Here is a 21,291-nt window from a genome sequence, read left to right on the forward strand (position 1 = left end):
ACATGTGGCTGTTGATGCTTAGAAATGTGACTAGTCCTAATTGAGAAGTGCTATAAATGTAAAATATACATCAGATTTCAAATCCTTAGTGCAAAGAAGGAGAAAAAAATACCATTAATAAATACACAAAATGTCAGGCCACCCTGTGTGGATATCCTCCTCACTGTATTCAAATTCAGACTTGAATATACCACTAAGGATGCCCTCCTCATCCCACTAGTTATGATGCACATCACTGGCATGACTTTGGATCCCTGTGTGGACTCTTCCTACCCCTGCCTGGGTTCCATGCTGGGTAGACCTTTCATGCCAACACCTTCCTCATCCTCTTGGGATCCATGTCCTGCTCTGTGCCATGGGGATTCTCTTCCCCACTCCCCCCAGTATACCTATGTCACACTGCCCAGCCTAATGACTTTCAGACTGAAATGTTCAGGAGAGAAAGTGAGGAAATAGAAAAGAAGAACAAGAAGAAACTAAGTTTACATTTTTAATTTTAAAAAAATAGAGACATACCATCTGTAGAGGAAATTCTTCATCACTGGCTAAAATCTGCTTCAACATTTTTACCCCAGACTTCAAGGAAACATGAACACAAAGAAAACTCAGAAAATGTCCATAAGAAAATGGATTAAAATATTTGAGCACAGGTTCAGATCTTCCTCTCCCACTGCAAATTCCTGGGAATAACAGAAAAGGAATACTTTTTTTTTTTTTTTTTTTTTTGGCTGCTTTGGGTCTTTTGTTGCTGCACCCGGGCTTTCTCTAGTTACAGCAAGCGGGGGCTACTCTTCAGTGCGATGCACGGGCTTCTCATCACGGTGACTTCTCTTGTTGCAGAGCAAGAGAACGGGCTCTAGGCACACGGGCTCAGTAGTTGTGGCTCACGGGCTTAGTTGCTCCGCGGCATGTGGGATCTTCCCGGACCAGGGCTCAAACACGTGTCCCCTGCATTGGCAGGTGGATTCTTAACCACTGCGCCACCAGGGAAATCCAGGAATACATTTTAAAAAAATCTCTAATAGTACCTTAAAAAAATAGGAAGAGATCTTCAGTGGACAGAAATTATATGGACACTTTAAAGCAGGGGTCCCTGACCCCCAGGCTGTGGACCAGTAGCGGTCCACGGCCTGTTAGGAAATGGGCCACACAGCAGGAGGTCAGTAGTGGGTGAGTGAACAAAGCTTCATCTGCTGCTCCCCATCGCTTGCGTTACCTCCTGAACCGTCCCTCCCCAACCCCTGGTCTGTGGAAAAATTGTCTTCCATGAAACTGGTACCTGGTGCCAAAAAGGTTAGGGACTGCTGCTTTAAAGGACAGAGGCAGATATGAAAAGACTGAAAGAAAATGAATCAAAGCTCTAAAAAATGTCTCATACAAAAGTGCAGAGCCGTGCAGTCCCTTCAAGCTAGGAGGTAGGTCGTGCAGGGGGCAGCAGAGGCTGTGGGCTACCACAGGGACTAGTTAGAATATATCTGTAGGAGGAGGAGCCAACTTTCCAGTTGAGTCATGCAGTTGGCAAGAGAGGGCCCGTCATGCAGTTGGCAAGAAAGGGCCTGTCTTCAGGGAGGAACTGTGACTGGCTTGGGAAGGAGAGGCAGGGCCTGCTACCATGTGACAGTCTTGTACAGGAAGACTCCTGCCCAGGTGACCACCCACTGACACCTCACCCCAACAGTTTATCCCACACCGACCATGTAATCTGTAGAGTCAGGGACTAAGCATTCATCGACAGGCTAAAGAGAATCTCAGAACAAAGATGAGTACGCAACCAGGAGTCATCAAGCTTTAGGGGAAACCAGCAGCATGAAAAAACCTCCCTAAACCCAACAGGCAGAAACACAATAGCTAAAGGGAAGATTTAAGAAGACAATTTAAGGCCTCCCTGGTGGCGCAGTGGTTGAGAATCTGCCTGCCAATGCAGGGGACACGGGTTCGAGCCCTGGTCTGGGAAGATCCCACATGCCGCGGAGCAACTAGGCCCATGAGCCACAACTACTGAGCCTGCGCGTCTGGAGCCTGTGCTCCGCAACAAGAGAGGCCGCGATAGTGAAAGGCCCACGCACCGCGATGAAGAGTGGCCCCCACTTGCCGCAACAAGAGAAAGCCCTCGCACAGAAACGAAGACCCAACACAGCCATAAATAAATAAATAAATTTTTAAAAAAAACAACCAAGAAATAATAAACCAAACAACCAACCAGCCAACCAGCCTACCACCACCACCAACAGCATAACTGACAAACAAACCTAGCTCACAGGGGCTGGGGAGCTCCAGAAAAAAAAAAAGAAGAAGAAGAAGACAATTTAAAGAAATAAAGTTAATATTTTTCACAGAAGACCACTTAGCCTTAAAAAAAGAACAACACATTATTTGAAAGAGCCACTTATGGATCTTCAAGAGGAACAACATAGTTATCAATATTAATACCTGAGGAGTGGGTGTAGGCCAAGATAGCAGAATAGGAAGACCCTGAACTCACCTCCTACCACAGGTACACCAAAATTACAACTACTTACAGAGAAACTATCTATGAGAATGACCTGAAGACTAGCAGAAAATATTTTCCACAACTAAAGACATAAAAGGGAAACCACAACAAAATGGGCAGGGGGCCAGAAATGCAGTATAGTCAGAACCCAAACCCCTGGGAAGGTGACCCACAAATGGAAGAAATATCACAACTGTAGAGGTCCTCCCCAAGGATCAAGGAGTCTCAGCCCTACATCAGGCTCTGCAGACCAGGGACCCTGCACTGGGAAGATGAGCTCCCAGAACGTCTGGCTTTGAAAACCAGTGGGGCTTATTTTGGGGAGAGCCAGAGGTCTATAGGAAACAGAAACTTCACTCTTAAAAGGGTGAATGCAAAATCTCAAACATTCCAAGTCCAGGTACAGAAGCAGTAGTTTGAAAAGAGCCTGGGTCAGACCCACTTGCTGATTTTGGAGAGCATCTTGGAGGGGCAGGATGCAACTGGGGATCTTCTTGTGGATGGAGATGCTGGCAGCAGCCAATTTGGGGAGTTAATTCTACCACGATAATACCTGCATTGGTAAGTGTCATTTTGGAATCCTTTCTCTAGCCTGTTAGCACCAGGAACCCAGCCCCCTCGGACCATGTAGATAGGCACAGTTAGAATTTCAACAAAGAGTTAGAAAATATAAAGAAGAAACAAACAGAGCTGAAGAATACAGTAACTGAAATGAAAAATACACCAGAGGTATCAACAGTAGATTAATGATACAGAGGAATGGATCAGAAAACTGGAAACAGATTAGTGAAAATAATCCTGGTGAGACTTAAAAAAAAAAAAAGAATTTTTAAAAAACGAGGATACTTTTAAGAGACCTCTGGGACAACATTAAGCATACTAACATTCACGTTATAGGGATCCTGGAAGGAGAAGAAAGAGAAAAGGGCAGAGAACTTATTTGAAGAAATACTAGCTGAAAATTCCCCTATCTTGTGAAAGGAAACAGCCAGCCAGGTCCAAGAAGTACAGAGAGTCCCAAACAAGATGAACCCTAAAATGTTCACACCAAGACACATTATAATTAAAATGGCAAAAATTAAATATAAGGAGAGAATCTCAAAAGCAGCAAGAGAAAGCTACAAGTTACGTACAAGGGAACTCCCATAAGACTATCAGCTGACTTTTCAGCAGAAACTCGCAGGACAGAAGGGAGTAGTAGCACAATATATTCAATGTGATGAAAGAGAGAAAGAAAAAAAACTTACCACCATGAATACTGTACCCAGCAAGGCTATCCTTCAGATTTGAAGGAGAGATAAAGAGTTTTACAGATAAGCAAAAGCTAAAATAATTCAGCACCACTAAACCGGCTTTAGAAGAAATGTAAAAAGAACTTCTCAAAGTGGAAAAGAAAAGGCCACAACTAGAAATATGAAAATTACGAAAGAAAAATTTCATTGGTAAAGGTAAACATATAGTAAAAGTAGTAGATCAACCACTTACAGAGCTAGTAGGAAGGTTAAAAGACAAAAGTAGTAAAACCATCTATATCCACAATAAGTAGTTAAGGGATACACAAAACATGTCCTCTGAGATCAGGGGCAAGACAAGGATGCCCACTCTTGCCACTTTCATTCAACAAAGTATTGGAAGTCCTAGCCACGGCAATCAGATAAGGAAAATAAATAAAAGGAATCCAAATTGGAAAGAAACCTAGACAATAGTCACTCAAACAAATGAGAGAATTCTTTTTTTTAAATAAATTTATTTATTTATTTTTGGCTGAGCTGGGTCTTTGTTTCTGTGCGCGGGCTTTCTCTAGGTGCGGCAAGCGGGGGCTACTCTTTGTTGTGGTGCACGGGCTTCTCACTGTGGTGGCTTCTCTTGTTGCGGAGCACGGGCTCTAGGCGTGCAGGCTTCAGTAGTTGTGGTGCACAGGCTCTAGAGCGCAGGTTCAGTAGTTGTGGCGCACAGGCTTAGTTGCTCCGCAGCATGTGGGGTCTTCCCGGACCAGGGCTCGAATCCGTATCCCCTGCATTGGCAGGCGGATTCTTAACCATTGTGCCACCAAGGAAGCCTGAGAGTTCTTTTTGTCTCACATACAAAAAGCCTAGATGTGGGAAGTCCCTGGCTGGTATTCAGACTTCTTCTATTACTCTTCTTTCCCATGCTCATGATTGGTCCCTTTTCCTCCTACTCTCAATATGCCTACCAGAGTGCCAGCCATCATGTGAACATTTCAGGAAAGAAGAGAGGTAAAGGCAAAGGGCAAGAAAGCCATTCTGTCCTGAGCCAGCCTTTTTATAAGCTTTCCCAAAAGACCCACCCTGTGACTTCTGCTGACATCTCATTGGCCAGTGAGTGCCACATGACCAGCCCTAGCTACAGGTGAGGCTTTGGAAGGTTGTCTTTTCCTCCTCCCTGCTCTGGACACATTGCTACTCCAAATTATCACAGTTCTGTTAGTTAGGAAAATGAATACTGGCTAGGCAATTAGCAGTCTCTGTCTCAACTTCGAGATAGTAAAAGGGGGCTTCCCTGGTGGCGCAGTGGTTGAGAATCTGCCTGCCGATGCAGGGGACACGGGTTCGAGCCCTGGTCTGGGAGGATCCCACGTGCCACGGAGCAACTAGGCCTGTGAGCCACAACTACTGAGCCTGCGCGTCTGGAGCCTGTGCTCTGCAACAAGAGAGGCTGCGATAGTGAGAGGCCCATGCATCGTGATGAAGATTGGCCCCCGCTTGCCTCAACTAGAGAAAGCCCTTGCACAGAAACGAAGATCCAACACAGCCAAAAATAAAAATAATAAATAAGTAATAAATAAAAATTTTAAAAAAAAGATAGTAAAAGGGATAAAATTTCAAAGAAAATTCAACCAATCCAACAAAGAAAGAGAAACTAAAAAAAAAAGATAAATGGAAACCATTAAATAATATGGCAATATATCCAGGCATAATAGAAATCATAATAAATGTGAATTTGCAGTATTCATCTATTAAAAATACATAGATTTTCTTGCTGGATCAAAATGGACACACCTGAATTGTGTTAACAAAAGGAGATAAGAAGTTGAATATAAAGTGGTAGAAAAAAATATAGCGTGGAGAGAGCCCCCGCTTCTGATGATGGTGTGCTAAGTAGTTAGGATTAATCCTTTAAGAATAACTGGAAAAGCTGATCAAAATATTTTTTAAATTTCTGATTGAAGGAATTGAAAAGTAATAATATAGTAGTAAAAATTTTCTGGGCCATGGTCTGAACTAAGAAACAAATCCAGAGATGCAAGCCTGGCATCTGGGGATTGTCTGACACTTTTATGTTCAGATGCTTCCCATGCCTTCACTGTCCCATGCATTGCACCCATCACTTCCCCCATCTTCCAACTTACTCTTATCTTCCCCACTGCCTTAATTCCATTAACTTCACACTGACACCTTGGCCGTAAATAGCCTCCTCCTCTTCTCTACACACCCCCTGTAGCTCACACTGGCCTCCCCCATACTCACCCTCCTCACTCCAAATATGCTCCTTAGTGACCCTTGGGTCTGTGCCTCGGAGAGGGAAACAGGGCCTCTCAATAACTGCCAGGGCTTGGCCAGGGGCCTCTCTGCTCAGCATTGATCTTTTGGCTCCAGGTGGGTCCTCTGAGGCCAGAAGTAGGCAGAGGTGGGCCCTGCTTGTGCAGTGGCTGGCCCTCCCCCATCTCCTGATTGTGACTTCCTCTTCAGGTGAAGAGGAAGACAGGAGAGTGCTTGAGGCCACTAGAGCCTGAGATGGGTACTCTATGTGGGTCTGTCTCTCCCAGGAGGCTGATAACTGGGTACCTCAGAAGGGCCAGACACAGGGGATTCAGCCACAGTGAAAGAGTTTATTCTGTCTCCCCAGCTACACTATCCTCATCAAAGATGATTGTTGCTAAATTTTTATAGTGTGAGGACTTCCCTGGTGGTCCAGTGGTTAAGGCTCTGTGCTTCCAATGCTGGGAGCGCGGGTTTGATCCCTGGTCAGGGAACTAAGATCCCACGTGCTGCGTGGCACAACCAAAAAATTAAAAAAAAAAATTTTTTTTTAAATTTTTTTAGTGTGTAACTCCCTAATCCCCTCCTTTTAAAAATAATGCCTTTATAGCAATACATATAAATATGTACCTAGATAGGGATGGTATTGGTCTTCAATTCAATTGGTTTTACTTTCACCTTCCATGTCGGTACATAGCAAACAGACTCATTCTTTGTAGTTTTATTAAGTGCTTTTTTTTAAATTGAAATATAGTTGATTTACAATGTTGTGCCAATCTCTGCTGTACAGCAAAGTGACTCAGTTATACACATTCAGACATTCTTTTTTGTTATATTCTTTTCCATTATGGTTTATCACATGATATTGAATATAGTTCCCTGTGCTATATAGTAGGACCTTGTTGTTTATCCATCCTATATATAATAGTTTGCATCTGCTAATCCCACACTCCTAGTCCTTCCCTCCCCCACTCCCCTTCTCCTTGGCAGCCACAAGCCTGTTCTCTATCTCTGTGAGTCTGTTTCTGTTTTATAGACAGGTTCATTTGTGCCATATTTTAGATTCCACTTGTAAGTGATACCATATGGTATTTGTCTTTCTCTGTCTGACTTACTTCACTTAGTATGATAATCTCTAGTTGCATCCATGTTGCTGCAAATGGCATTATTTCGTTCTTTTTTATGGCTGAGTAGTATTCCATTGTATATATGTATCACATCTTCTTTATCCATTCATCCATCAATGGACACTTAGGTTGTTTCCATGACTTGGCTATTGTGAATAATGCTGCTATGAACATAGGAGTGCATGTATCTATTTGAATTATAGTTTTGTCTGGGTGTATACCCAGGAGTGGGATTGCTGGATCATAGGGTAATTCTATTTTTAGTTTTCTGAAGAACCTCCACATTGTTTTCCATAGTGGCTGCACCAACTTACATTCCCACGAGCAGTGTAGGAGGGTGCCCTTTTCTCCACATCCTCTCCAGCATTTATTATTTGTAGACTTTTTAATGATGGCCATTCTGACCAGTGTGAGGTGGTACCTCATTGTAGTTTTGATTCACATTTCTCTAATAATTAGTGATGTTGAGCATCTTTTCATATGTCTACTGAGCATCTGTATGTCTTCTTTGGAGAAGTGTCTGTTAAGGTCTTCCACCCATTTTTCGATTGTGTTCTTTGTTTTTTCGTTGTTGAGTTGTATGAGCTGTTTGTATATTTTAGAGATTAAGCCCTTGTCTGTCACATCATTTGCAAATATTTTCCCCACGTTCTGTAGGTTGTCTTTTTTTTTTTAATGGTTTCTTTTGTTGTGCAAAAGCTTGTAAGTTTGATTAGGATCCATTTGTTTATATTTGTTTTTATTTCTATTGCCTTGGGAGACTGACTTAAGAAAACAATGGTATGATTTATGTCAGAGAATGTTTTGCCTATGCGCTCTTCTAGGAGTTTTATGGTGTCATGTCTTATGTTTGAGTCTTTAAGCCATTTAGAGTTTATTTTTGTGCATGGTGTGAGGGTGCATTCTAACTTCATTGATTTACATGCAGCTGTCCAACTTACCCTGCACCACTTGCTGAAGAGACTGTCTTTTTCTGATTTTATATCCTTGCCTCCTTTGTCGAAGAGTAATTGACCGTAGATGTGTGGGTTTATTTCTGGGCTCTCTATTCTGTTCCATAGATCCATATGTCTGTTTCTGTACCAATATCACACTGTTTTGATTACTGTTGCTTTGTAGTATTGTCTGAAGTCTGGGAGAGTTATGCCTACTGCTTTTTAAAAAATATTTATTTATTTATTTGATGGCATTGGGTCTTAGTTGCAGCAGGTGGGCTCCTTAGTTGTGGCTCGTGGGCTCCTTAGTTGTGGCCCACAGGCTTCTTAGTTGCGGCATGTAGGCTCCTTAATTTCGGCTAACCAGCTCCTTAGTTGTGGCATGAGAACTCTTAGTTGCAGCATGCATGTGGGATCTAGTTCCCGGACCAGGGATCTAACCTGGGCCCCCTGCATTGGGAGCATGTAGTCTTAACCACTGTGCCACCAGGGAAGTCCCACCTCCTGCTTTGTTTTTTTTCCTCAGGATTGCTTTGGAAATTCTGGATCTTTTATGGTTCCATATAAATTTTTGGATTATTTGTTCTAGTTCTGTGAAAAATGTCTTGGGTATTTTGATAGGGATTGCATTAAATCTGTAGATTGCTTTGGGTAGTAGTGCCTTTTTAACAACATTAATTCTTCCAATCCAAGAGCATAGGATATCTTTCCATTTCTTTGAATCCTCTTTAATTTCCTTTATTAATGTTTTATAGTTCTCAGCATATAAGTCTTTCATCTCCTTGGTCAGGTTTATTCCTGGGTTTTTGTTTCGTTTTGTTTTGTTTTGTTTCTGGTGGTATTTTAAAAGGTAGCATGCGGGATTAACCAAGATGGCGGAGTAGAAGGACGTGCTCTCACTCCCTCTTGCGAGAGCACCAGAATCACAGCTGGCTGCTGGACAATCATCCACAGGAAGACACTGGGCTTCACCAAGGAGGATACCCCACATCCAAGGACAGAGGAGAAGCCACAGTGAGATGGTAGGAGGGGCGCAATCAGAGTAAAATCAAATCCCATAACTGCTGGGTGGGTGACTCACAGACTGGTGAACACTTATACCACAGAAGTCCACCCACTGGAGTGAAGGTTCTGAGCCCCACGTCAGGCTTCCCAACCTGGGGGTCCGGCAACGGGAGGAGGAATTCATAGAGAATCAGACTTTGAAGCCTAGTGGGAATTGATTGCAGGACTTCGACAGGACTGGGGGAAACAGAGACCCCACTCTTGGAGGGCGCACACAGAATAGTGTGCGCATCGGGACCCAGGGGAAGGAGCAGTGGCCCTGGGGGAGACTGAACCAGACCTACCTGCTAGTGTTGGAGGGTCTCCTGCAGAGGTGGGGGCTGGCTCTGTTTCACCATGGGGACAAGGACATTGGCAGCAGAGGTTCTGGGAAGTACTCCTTGGCGTGAGCCCTCCCAGAGTCTGCCATTAGCCCCACCGAAGAGCCCAGGTAGGCTCCAGTGTTGGGTTGCCTCAGGCAAAACAACCAACAGGGAGGGAACCCAGCCCCACCCATCAACAGTCAAGTGGATTAAAGTTTTACAGAGCTCTGACCGCCACAGCAACAGTCAGCTCTACCCACCACCAGAGCCTCCCATCAAGCCTCTTAGGTAGCCTCAACCACCAGAGGGCAGACAGCAGAAGCAAGAAAAACTACAGTCCTGCAGCCTGTGGAACAAAAACCACATTTACAGAAAGACAGACAAGATGAAAAGGCAGAGGGCTATATACCAGATGAAGGAACAAGAAAAAAACCCAGAAAAACAACTAAATGAAGTGGAGATAGGCAACCTTCCAGAAAAAGAATTCAGAATAATGATAGTGAAGATGATCCAGGACCTCGGAATAAGAATGGAGGCAAAGATTGAGAAGATGCAAGAAATGTTTAACAAAGACCTAGAAGAATTAAAGAACAAACAAACAGAGATGACCAATACAATAACTGAAATGAAAACTACACTAGAAGGAATCAATAGCAGAAAAACTGAGGCAGAAGAACGGATAAGTGACCTGGAAGACAGAATGGTGGAATTCACTGCTGTGGAACAGACTAAAGAAAAAAGAATGAAAAGAAATGAAGACAGCCTAAGAGACCTCTGGGACAACATTAAACGCAACAACATTCGAATTATAGGGGTCCCAGAAGGAGAAGAGAGAGAGAAAAGACCAGAGAAAATATTTGAAGAGATTATAGTCGAAAACTTCCCTAACATGGGAAAGGAAATAGCCACCCAAGTTCAGGAAGCACAGAGAGTCCCATACAGGATAAACCCAAGGAGAAACATGCCGAGACACATAGTAATCAAAGTGGCAAAAATTAAAGACAAAGAAAAATTATTCAAAGCAGCAAGGGAAAAATGACAAATAACATACAAGGGAACTCCCATAAGGTTAACAGCTGATTTCTCAGCAGAAACTCTACAAGCCAGAAGGGAGTGGCATGATATACTTAAAGTGATGAAAGGGAAGAACCTACAACCAAGATTACTCTACCCGGCAAGGATCTCATTTAGATTTGATGGAGAAATCAAAAGCTTTACAGACAAGCAAAAGCTAAGAGAATTCAGCACCACCAAACCAGCTCTACAACAAACGCTAAAGGAACTTCTCTAAGTGGGAAACACAAGAGAAGAAAAGGACCTACAAAAACAAACCCAAAACAATTAAGAAAATGGTCATAGGAACATGCATATCGATAATTACCTTAAACGTGAATGGATTAAATGCTCCAACCAAAAGACACAGGCTTGCTGAATGGATATAAAAAACAAGACCCATATATATGCTGTCTACAAGAGACCCACTTCAGACCTAGGGACACATACAGACTGAAAGTGAGGGGATGGAAAAAGATATTCCATGCAAATGGAAATCAAAAGAAAGCTGGAGTAGCTATACTCATATCAGATAAAATAGACTTTAAAATAAAGAATGTTACAAGAGACAAGGAAGGACACTACATAATGATCAAGGGATCAATCCAAGAAGAAGATATAACAATTATAAATATATATGCACCCAACATAGGAGCACCTCAGTACATAAGGCGACTGCTAACAGCTATAAAAGAGGAAATTGACAGTAACACAATAATAGTGGGGGACTTTAACACCTCACTTACACCAATGGACAGATCATCCAAAATGAAAATAAATAAGGAAACAGAAACTTTAAATGTTACAATAGACCAGGTAGATTTAATTGATATTTATAGGACATTCCATCCAAAACCAGCAGATTACACGTTCTTCTCAAGTGCACATGGAACATTCTCCAGGATAGATCACATCTTGGGTCACAAATCAAGCCTCAGTAAATTTAAGAAAACTGAAATCATATCAAGCATCTTTTCTGACCACAATGCTATGAGATTAGAAATGAATTACAGGGAAAAATATGTAAAAAACACAAACACATGGAGGCTAAACAATACGTTACTAAATAACCAAGAGATCACTGAAGAAATCAAAGAGGAAATCAAAAAATACCTAGAGACAAATGACAATGAAAACACGACGACCCAAAACCTATGGGATGCCGCAAAAGCAGTTCTAAGAGGGAAGTTTATAGCTATACAAGCCTACCTCAAGAAACAAGAAAAATCTCAAGTAAACAATCTAACCTTACACCTAAAGAAACTAGAGAAAGAAGAACAAACAAAGCCCAAAGTTAGCAGAAGGAAAGAAATCATAAAGATCAGAGCGGAAATAAATGAAATAGAAACAAAGAAAAGAATAGCAAAGATCAATAAAACTAAAAGCTGGTTCTTTGAGAAGATAAACAAAATTGATAAGCCATTAGCCAGACTCATCAAGAAAAAGAGGGAGAGGACTCAAATCAATAAAATCAGAAATGAAAAAGGAGAAGTTACAATAGACACCGCAGAAATACAAAGCATCCTAAGAGACTACTACAAGCAACTTTATGCCAATAAAATGGACAACCTGGAAGAAATGGACAAATTCGTAGAAAGGTATAACCTTCCAAGACTGAACCAGGAAGAAACAGAAAATATGAACAGACCAATCACAAGTAATGAAATTGAAACTGTGATTAAAAATCTTCCAACAAACAAAAGTCCAGGACCAGATGGCTTCACAGGTGAATTCTATCAAACATTTAGAGAAGAGCTAACACCTATCCTTCTCAAACTCTTCCAAAAAATTGCAGAGGAAGTAACACTCCCAAACTCATTCTATGAGGCCGCCATCACCCTGATCCCAAAACCAGACAAAGACACTACAAAAATAGAAAATTACAAACCAATATCACTGATGAATATAGATGCAAAAATCCTCAACAAAATACTAGCAAACAGAATCCAACAACACATTAAAAGGATCATACACCACGGTCAAGTGGGATTTATCCCAGGGATGCAAGGATTCTTCAATATATGCAAATCAATCAATGTGATACACCATATTAACAAATTGAAGAAGAAAAACCATATGATCATCTCAATAGATGCAGAAAAAGCTTTTGACAAAATTCAACACCCATTTATGATAAAAACTCTCCAGAAAGTGGGCATAGAGGGAACCTACCTCAACATAATAAAGGCCGTATATGACAAACCCACAGCAAACATCGTTCTCAATGGTGAAAAACTGAAAGCATTTCCTCTAAGATCAGGAACGAGACAAGGATGTCCACTCTCACCACTATTATTCAACATAGTTCTGGAAGTCCTAGCCACGGCAATCAGAGAAGAAAAAGAAATAAAAGGAATCCAAATTGGAAAAGAAGAAGTAAAACTGTCAGTGTTTGCAGATGACATGATACTATACATAGAGAATCCTAAAACTGCCACCAGAAAACTGCTAGAGCTAATCAATGAATATGGTAAAGTTGCAGGATATAAAATTAATGCACAGAAATCTCTTGCATTCCTATACACTGATGATGAAAAATCTGAAAGAGAAATTATGGAAACACTCACATTTACCATTGTAACAAAAAGAATAAAATACCTAGGAATAAACCTACCTAGGGAGACAAAAGACCTGTATGCAGAAAACTATAAGACACTGATGAAAGAAATTAAAGATGATACCAACAGATGGAGAGATATACCATGTTCTTGGATTGGAAGAATCAACATTGTGAAAATGAGTATACTACCCAAAGCAATCTACAGATTCAATGCAATCCCTATCAAATTACCAATGGCATTTTTTACGGAACTAGAACAAATCATCTTAAAATTTGTATGGAGACACAAAAGACCCCGAATAGCCAAAGCAGGTTTGAGGGAAAAAAACGGAGCTGGAGGAATCAGACTCCCTGACTTCAGACTATACTACAAAGCTACAGTAATCAAGACAATATGGTACTGGCACAAAAACAGAAACATAGATCAATGGAACAAGATAGAAAGCCCAGAGATAAACCCACGCACCTATGGTCAACTAATCTATGACAAAGGAGGCAAAGATATACAATGGAGAAAAGACAGTCTCTTCAATAAGTGGTGCTGGGAAAACTGGACAGCTACACATAAAAGAATGAAATTAGAATACTCCCTAACACCATACACAAAAATAAACTCAAAATGGATTAGAGACCTAAATGTAAGACTGGACAGTATAAAACTCTTAGAGGAAAACATAGGAAGAACACTCTTTGACATAAATCACAGCAAGATCTTTTTTGACCCAGCTTCTAGAGAAGTGGAAATAAAACCAAAAATAAACAAATGGGACCTAATGAAACTTCAAAGCTTTTGCACAGCAAAGGAAACCATAAACAAGACAAAAAGACAACCCTCAGAATGGGAGAAAATATTTGCAAACGAATCAATGGACAAAGGATTAATCTCCAAAATATATAAACAGCTCATGCAGCTCAATATTAAAGAAACAAACACCCCAATCCAAAAATGGGCAGAAGACCTAAATAGACATTTCTCCAAAGAAGACGTACAGACAGCCACGAAGCACATGGAAAGATGCTCAACATCACTAATTATTAGAGAAATGCAAATCAAAACTACAATGAGGTATCACCTCACACCAGTTAGAATGGGCATCATCAGAAAATCTACAAACAACAAATGCTGGAGAGGGTGTGGAGAAAAGGGAACCCTCTTGCACTGTTGGTGGGAATGTAAATTGATACAGCCACTATGGAGAACAGTATGGAGGTTCCTTAAAAAACTAAAAATAGAATTATCATATGACCCAGCAATCCCACTACTGGGCATATACCCAGAGAAAACCATAATTCAAAAAGACACATGCACCCCAATGTTCACTGCAGCACTGTTTACAATAGCCAGGTCACGGAAGCAACGTTAATGCCCATCGACAGACGAATGGATAAAGAAGATGTGGTACATATATACAATGGAATATTACTCAGCCATAAAAAGGAACGAAATTGAGTCATTTGTTGAGACGTGGATGGATCTAGAGACTGTCATACAGAGTGAAGTAAGTCAGAAAGAGAAAAACAAATATCGTATATTCATGCATATATGTGGAACCTAGAAAAATGGTACAGATGAGCCGGTTTGCAGGGCAGAAGTTGAGACAAAGATGTAGAGAACAGACATATGGACACCAAGGGAGGAAAACTGCAGTGGTGTGGGGATGGTTGTGTGCTGAATTGGGCGATTGGGATTGACATGTATACACTGATGTGTATAAAATTGATGACTAATAAGAACCTGCAGTATAAAAAAACAAAGAAACAAAACAACTAATACTAAACTTTCATTGGGTTATTTGTATGGAAATATGTTAATATAAATGTTTCAGACATTACATGAAATTTCTAAAAATCTTATATATTCTGGTATAATGTTATAAGTCATAATCCTAGTTATTACTTTAAAATGTATATCTCAGAAATAACTAATTTTCATGTCAACTGCATTATTATGAACTTTCATCAAATCTTTAACCGTGGTCATTTTTAAGTCTTTTGTCATTTACAGACAGTTCTGGGTGTACTCTGATGCTTTTGCGAATATATTCCTATAAAAGGGTTTCATCTTCAAGAAATTCATGGAAAAGACTCTGACAAGTACAGGTTTCTGGTAACTGACTGTACTGCTGGACTGAATGAATAAGCATTTTCAGAACTCTAATGAAAAACTGATGAACTCATAAAAGTGCTAACAAAAGATGAAGATAAAAAAAAATTAATTACATGGGACTGAGTGAACTGATGAGGATGAGTATAATTTTTGTGACTTTCTGTTTGAATTAAAAAAAAAATCCCACAAGGACTCAGAGGCAAAGAATATACAAATCAATTTTCACTGCAAAGTAAAGGAGCTGTTACAGTGGAGGATTACTGGACTGAATGTCAATATTATGACATAGTATGAGTGTGTTTCATGTTTGGTAATTGCAATCATTGTTGCTTTTGTTGTGGTCATCCATGTACAATGCTTGGTGTCAGTCTATTTATCTCTTGTAAAAATAAAATACAGTGTGTGTGTGTGAAAAAAAAAAAAAGGTAGCGTGCGCTCACCCCTTCTTATCAGAACACTGGAATCACAACTAGCTGCTGAACAACCATAGACAAAAAAACACTGGTACCTACCAAAAAAAAATACGCCACATCCAAAGATAAAGGAGAAGCCACAATGAGACAGTAGGAGGGGCGCAATTGTGATAAAATCAAATCCCATGCCCGCTGGGTGGGCGACCCACAAACTGGAAAACAGTTATACCACAGAAGTTCTCCCACTGGAGTGAAGGTTCTGAGCCCCACATCAGGCTTCCTAGCCTGGAGGTCCAGTGATGGGAGAAGGAGTCCCCAGAGAATCTGGCTTTGAAGGCCAGTGAGATTTGATTGCAGAACTTCCATAGGACTGGGGAAAAGAGAAACTCTGCTCTTGGAGGGCACACACCAAGTCTTGTGCACACCAGGACCCAGGGGGAAAACCAGCGGTCCTACTAGAGACTGGGCCAGAACTACCTGCTAGTATTGGAGGGTCTCCTGCAGAGGTTTTGGGCGGCTGTGGCTCACTGCGAGGATAAAGACACTGGCAGCATCAGTTCTGGGAAATATTCATTGGGGTGAGCCCTCCTGGAGGCCGCCATTAGCCCCATTAGTCTAGGCTGTAGACTTCAGTGCTGGGTCACCTCAGGACAGACAACCAACAGGAAGGGAACACAGCCCCACCCATCAGCAGGCAAGTGGATTAAACTTTTACTGAGCACGGCCCTGCCCACCAGAGGGACAAGACCCAGCCCTACCCACCACCAGTCCGTCCCATCAGGAAGCTTGCACAAGCCTATTAGGTAACCTAATCCACCAGAGGGCAGACAGCAGAAGCAAGAAGAACTACAGTCCTACAGCCTGCGGAATGAAAAACACAATCACAGAAAGTTAGATGAAATGAAACGGGAGAGGATTATGTCCCAGATAAAGGAACAAGATAAAACCACAGGAAAACAACTAAATGAAGTGGAGATAGGCAACGTTCCGGAAAAAGAATTCCGAATAATGATAGTGAAGATGATCCAGATCTCAGAAAAAGAATGGAGGCAAGGATTGAGAAGATGCAAGAAATGTTTAACAAAGACCTAGAAGAACTAAAGAACAAACAAACAGAGATGAACAAGACAATAAATGAAATGAAAAATACACTAGAAGAAATCAATAGCAGAATAGCTGAGGCAGAAGAACGGATAAGTGACCTGGAAAACAGAATGGTGGAAATCACTGCCGCGGAACAGAATAAAGAAAAAAGAATGAAAAGAAATGAAGACAGTCAGAGACCTCTGGGACAACATTAAACACACCAACATTCGCATTATAGGCATCCCAAAAGGAGAAAAGAGAGAGAAAGGACCTGAGAAAATATTTGAAGAGATAATAGCTGAAAACTTCCCTAACATGGGAAAGGACAGTCACCCAAGTCCAGGAAGCCCAGAGAGCCCCCGGCAGGATAAACCCAAGGAGGAACATGCCAAGACACATAGTAATCAAATTGACAAATATTAAAGACTAAAAAGATTTTTAAAGCAACTAGGGAAAAACGACAAATAACATACAAAGGAACTCCCATAAGGTTATCAGTTGATTTCTCAGCAGAAACTCTGCAGGCCAAAAAGGAGTGGCACGATATATTTAAAGTGATGAAAGGGAAGAACCTACAACCAAGAATACTGTACCCAGCAAGGCTCTCATTCAGATTTGATGGAGAAATCAAAAGCTTTACAGACAAGCAAAAGCTAAGAGAATTCAGCACCACCAAACCAGCTTTGCAACTAATGATAAAGGAGCTCCTCTAGGCGGGAAAGAGACCAGCAACTTAAAACAACCTTGTACATATATACACTGCTATATCAAAACCTCGTGGGAACAGCAAAGCCAAAAACTACAGTAGATAAACACATAAAAAAGAAAAAGCAACCCAAACACAACACTAAAGATGGTCATCATGGATGATGGTGAGAGTTGCACAACAATGTGAATGTACTTAGTGCCACTGAACTGTACAGTTAAATATGGTTAAAATAGTATGTTTTATATTATGTGACTTTTACCACAATTAAAGAAAAAAAATTTTTTTAACTGGAACTTCCCTGGCAGTCCAGTGGTTAAGACTCTGCACTTCCATTGCAGGGGGCCTGGGTTCGATCCCTCGTCAGGGAATTAAGATCCCACATGCCCCATGGTGCAGCCAAAAAAAAAAAAAAGGAAGAAGAAGAAGAAATCAACTACAAGAAAAAAACTGTAGAAAACACGAACAGGTGGAGGCTAAACAATATGCTACTAACAACCAATGGATTGCTGAAGAAATCAAAGAGGAAATAAAAAAATACCCATAGACAAATGAAAATGAAAGCACAACGATCCAAAACCTATGGGATGCAGCAAAAGCAGTTATCACAGGGAAGTTTATAGCAATACAAGCCTACCTCAAGAAACAAGAAAAATCTCAAATAAACAATCTAACCTTACACCTAAAGGAACTAGAGAAAGAAGAACAAACAAAACCTAAAGTTAGTAGAAGGAAAGAAATCATAAAGATCAAAGCAGAAATATGAAATAGAGACAAAGAAGACAATAAAAAAGATCAATGAAACTAAAAGCTGGTTCTTTGAAAAGATAAAGTTGATAAGCCTTTAGCCAGACTCATCAAGAAAAAAAGGGAGAGGACTCAAATCAATAAAATTAGAAATGATAAAGGAGAAGTTACACCTGACACCACAAAAATACAAAGGATCATAAGACTACTACAAGCAACTGTATGCCAATAAAATGGACAACCTGAAAGAAATGGACAAATTCTTAGAAAGGTACAATCTCCCAAGACTGAACCAGGAAGAAATAGAAAATATGAACAGACCAATCACAAGTGCTGAAATTGAAACTGTGATTTAAAAAGTCCCAACAAACAAAAGTCCAGGACCAGATGGCTTCACATGTGAATTCTATCAAACATTTAGAGAAGAATTAACACCTATCCCTCTGAAACTGTTCCCAAAAATTGCAGAGGAGGAAATCTCCAAAACTCATTCTATGAGGCCACCATCACCATGATACCAAAACCAGACAAAGATACCACACACACAAAAAAGAAAATTACAGGCCAATATCACTGACGCATATAGACGCAAAAATCCTCAACAAAATACTAGCAATCCGAATCCGACAATACATTAAAAGGATCATACACCATGATCAAGTAAGATTTATCCCAGCGATGCAAGAATTTTCCAGTATCTGCAAATCAATCAGTGTGATACACTACAACAACAAACTGAAGAATAAAAACCACATGATCATCTCAGTAGATGCAGAAAAAGCTTTCGACAAAACTCAGCACCCATTTATGATAAAAACACTCCAGAAATTGAGCATAGAGGGAACATATCTCAACATAATAAAGGTCATATGCAATAAACCTACAGCTAACATCGTACTTAATGGTGAAAAGCTGAAAGCATTTCCTCTGAGATCAGGAACAAGACAAGGATGTCCACTCTTTCCATCTTTATTCAACATAGTTTTGGAAGTCCTAGCTATGGCAATCAGAGAAGAAAAAGAAATAAAAAGAATCCAAATGGGAAAAGAAGAACTTAAACTGTAACTGTTTGCTGATGACATGATACTATACATAGAAAATCCTAAAAGATGCTACCAGAAAACTACTAGAGCTCATCAATGAATTTGGTAAAGTTGCATGTTACAAAATTAATACACAGAAATCTGTTGATTTCTATACACTAACAACGAAAGATCAGAAAGAGAAATTGAGGAAACAATCCCATTTACCATCACATCAAAAAGAATAAAATACCTAGTAATAAACCTACCTAAGGAGACAAAAGACCTGTACTCCGAAAACTATAAGATGCTGATGAAAGAAATCAAAGATGTCACAAACAGATGGAAAGATATACCATGTTCTTGGATTGGAAGAATCAATATTGCCAAAATAACTCTACTACCCAAGACAATCCACAGATTCAGTGCAATTCCTATCAAAGTACCAATGGCATTTTTCACAGAACTAGGACAAAAAATCTTAAAATTTCTATGAAGACACAAAGGACCCCGAATAGCTAAAGCAATCTTGAGAAAGAAAAACAGAGCTGGAGGAATCAGGCTCCCTGACTTCAGAGTATACTACAAAGCTATAGTCATCAAAACAGTATGGTACTGGCACAAAAATAGAAATATAGATAAATCAATGGAACAGGATAGAAAGCCCAGAAATAAACCCATGCACCTATGATCAATTAATCTATGACAAAGGAGGCAAGACTGTACAATGGTGGAAGACAGTGTCTTCAATGGTCCTGGGAAAACTGGACAGCCACATGTCAAAAAAATGAAATTAGATCATTCTTTAACACCATACACAAAAATAAGCTCAAAATGGATTAAAGACCTAAATGTGAGACTCAACACTGTAAAACTCTTAGAGGAAAACATAGGCAGAACACTCTCTGACATGAATTGCAGCAATATCTTTTTCAATCCATCTCCTAGAGTAATGGAAATAAAAACAAAAATAAACAAATGGGACCCAATTAAACTCAAAAGCTTTTGCATAGCAAAGGAAACTATAAATAAAACGAAAAGACAACCCACAGAGTGGGAGAAAATATTTGCAAATGATGTGACCGACAAGGGATTAGTCGCCAAAATTTGCAAACAGCTGATGCGGCTTAATATCATCAAAACAAACAACCCAATCAAAAAGTGGGCAGAAGACTTAAATAAAGATTTCTCCAAAGAAGACATACAGATGGCCAAGAGGCACATGAAAAGATGTTCAACATCGCTAATTATTACAGAAATGCAAGTCAAAACTACGAGATACCACCTCACACCAGTCAGAATGGCTATCATCAAAAAAATCCACAAACAGTAAATCCTGGAGAGGGTGTGGAGAGAAGAGAACCCTCCTACACTGTTGGTGGGAATGTAAATTGATGCAGCCACTGTGGAGAACAATATGGAGGTTCCTTAAAAAACTGGAAACAGAGCTACCATATGATCCTGCAATCTCACTTCTGGGCATATATCTGGAGAAAAACATGGTCCCAGTGGATACACGCACCCCAATATTCATTGTAGCACTGTTTTCAATAGCCAAGACATGGACACAACCTAAATGTCCATCGACAGAGGAATGGATAAAGAAGATGTGGTACATATATACAATGGAATATTATCCAGCCATTAAAAAGAATGAAATAGTGCCATTTGCAGCAACATGGATGGCTCTAGAGCAGTGGTCCCCAACCTTTGTGGCACCAGGGACCGGTTTCGTGGAAGACAATTTTTCCTCAGATCAGAGTGGGGGGGGGGGATGGTTTCCGGATGATTCAAGTGCATTACATTTATTGTGCACTTTATTTCTATTATTATTACATTGTAATATATAATGAAATAATTATACAACTCACCGTAATGCAGAATCAGTGGGAGCCCTGAGCTTCTTTTCACTTGCCACTCACTGATAGGGTTTTGATATGAGTCTGCTAGCAATCAATTTATTATGGTCTCTTTGCAGTCAAACCTCTCTGCTAATGATAGTCAGTATTTGCAGCTGCTCCCCAGCACTAGCATCCCTACCTCAGCTCCACATCAGATCATCAGGCATTAGATTCCCATAAGGAGCACGCAACCTAGATCCCTCACATGCACAGTTCTCAGTAGGGTTCACGCTCCTGTGAGAATCTAATGCCGCAGCTGATCTCACAGGAGGCAGA

This window comes from Balaenoptera ricei, chromosome 11 (assembly GCF_028023285.1).
Source record: "Balaenoptera ricei isolate mBalRic1 chromosome 11, mBalRic1.hap2, whole genome shotgun sequence".
NCBI classification, from domain to species: Eukaryota; Metazoa; Chordata; class Mammalia; order Artiodactyla; family Balaenopteridae; genus Balaenoptera; species Balaenoptera ricei.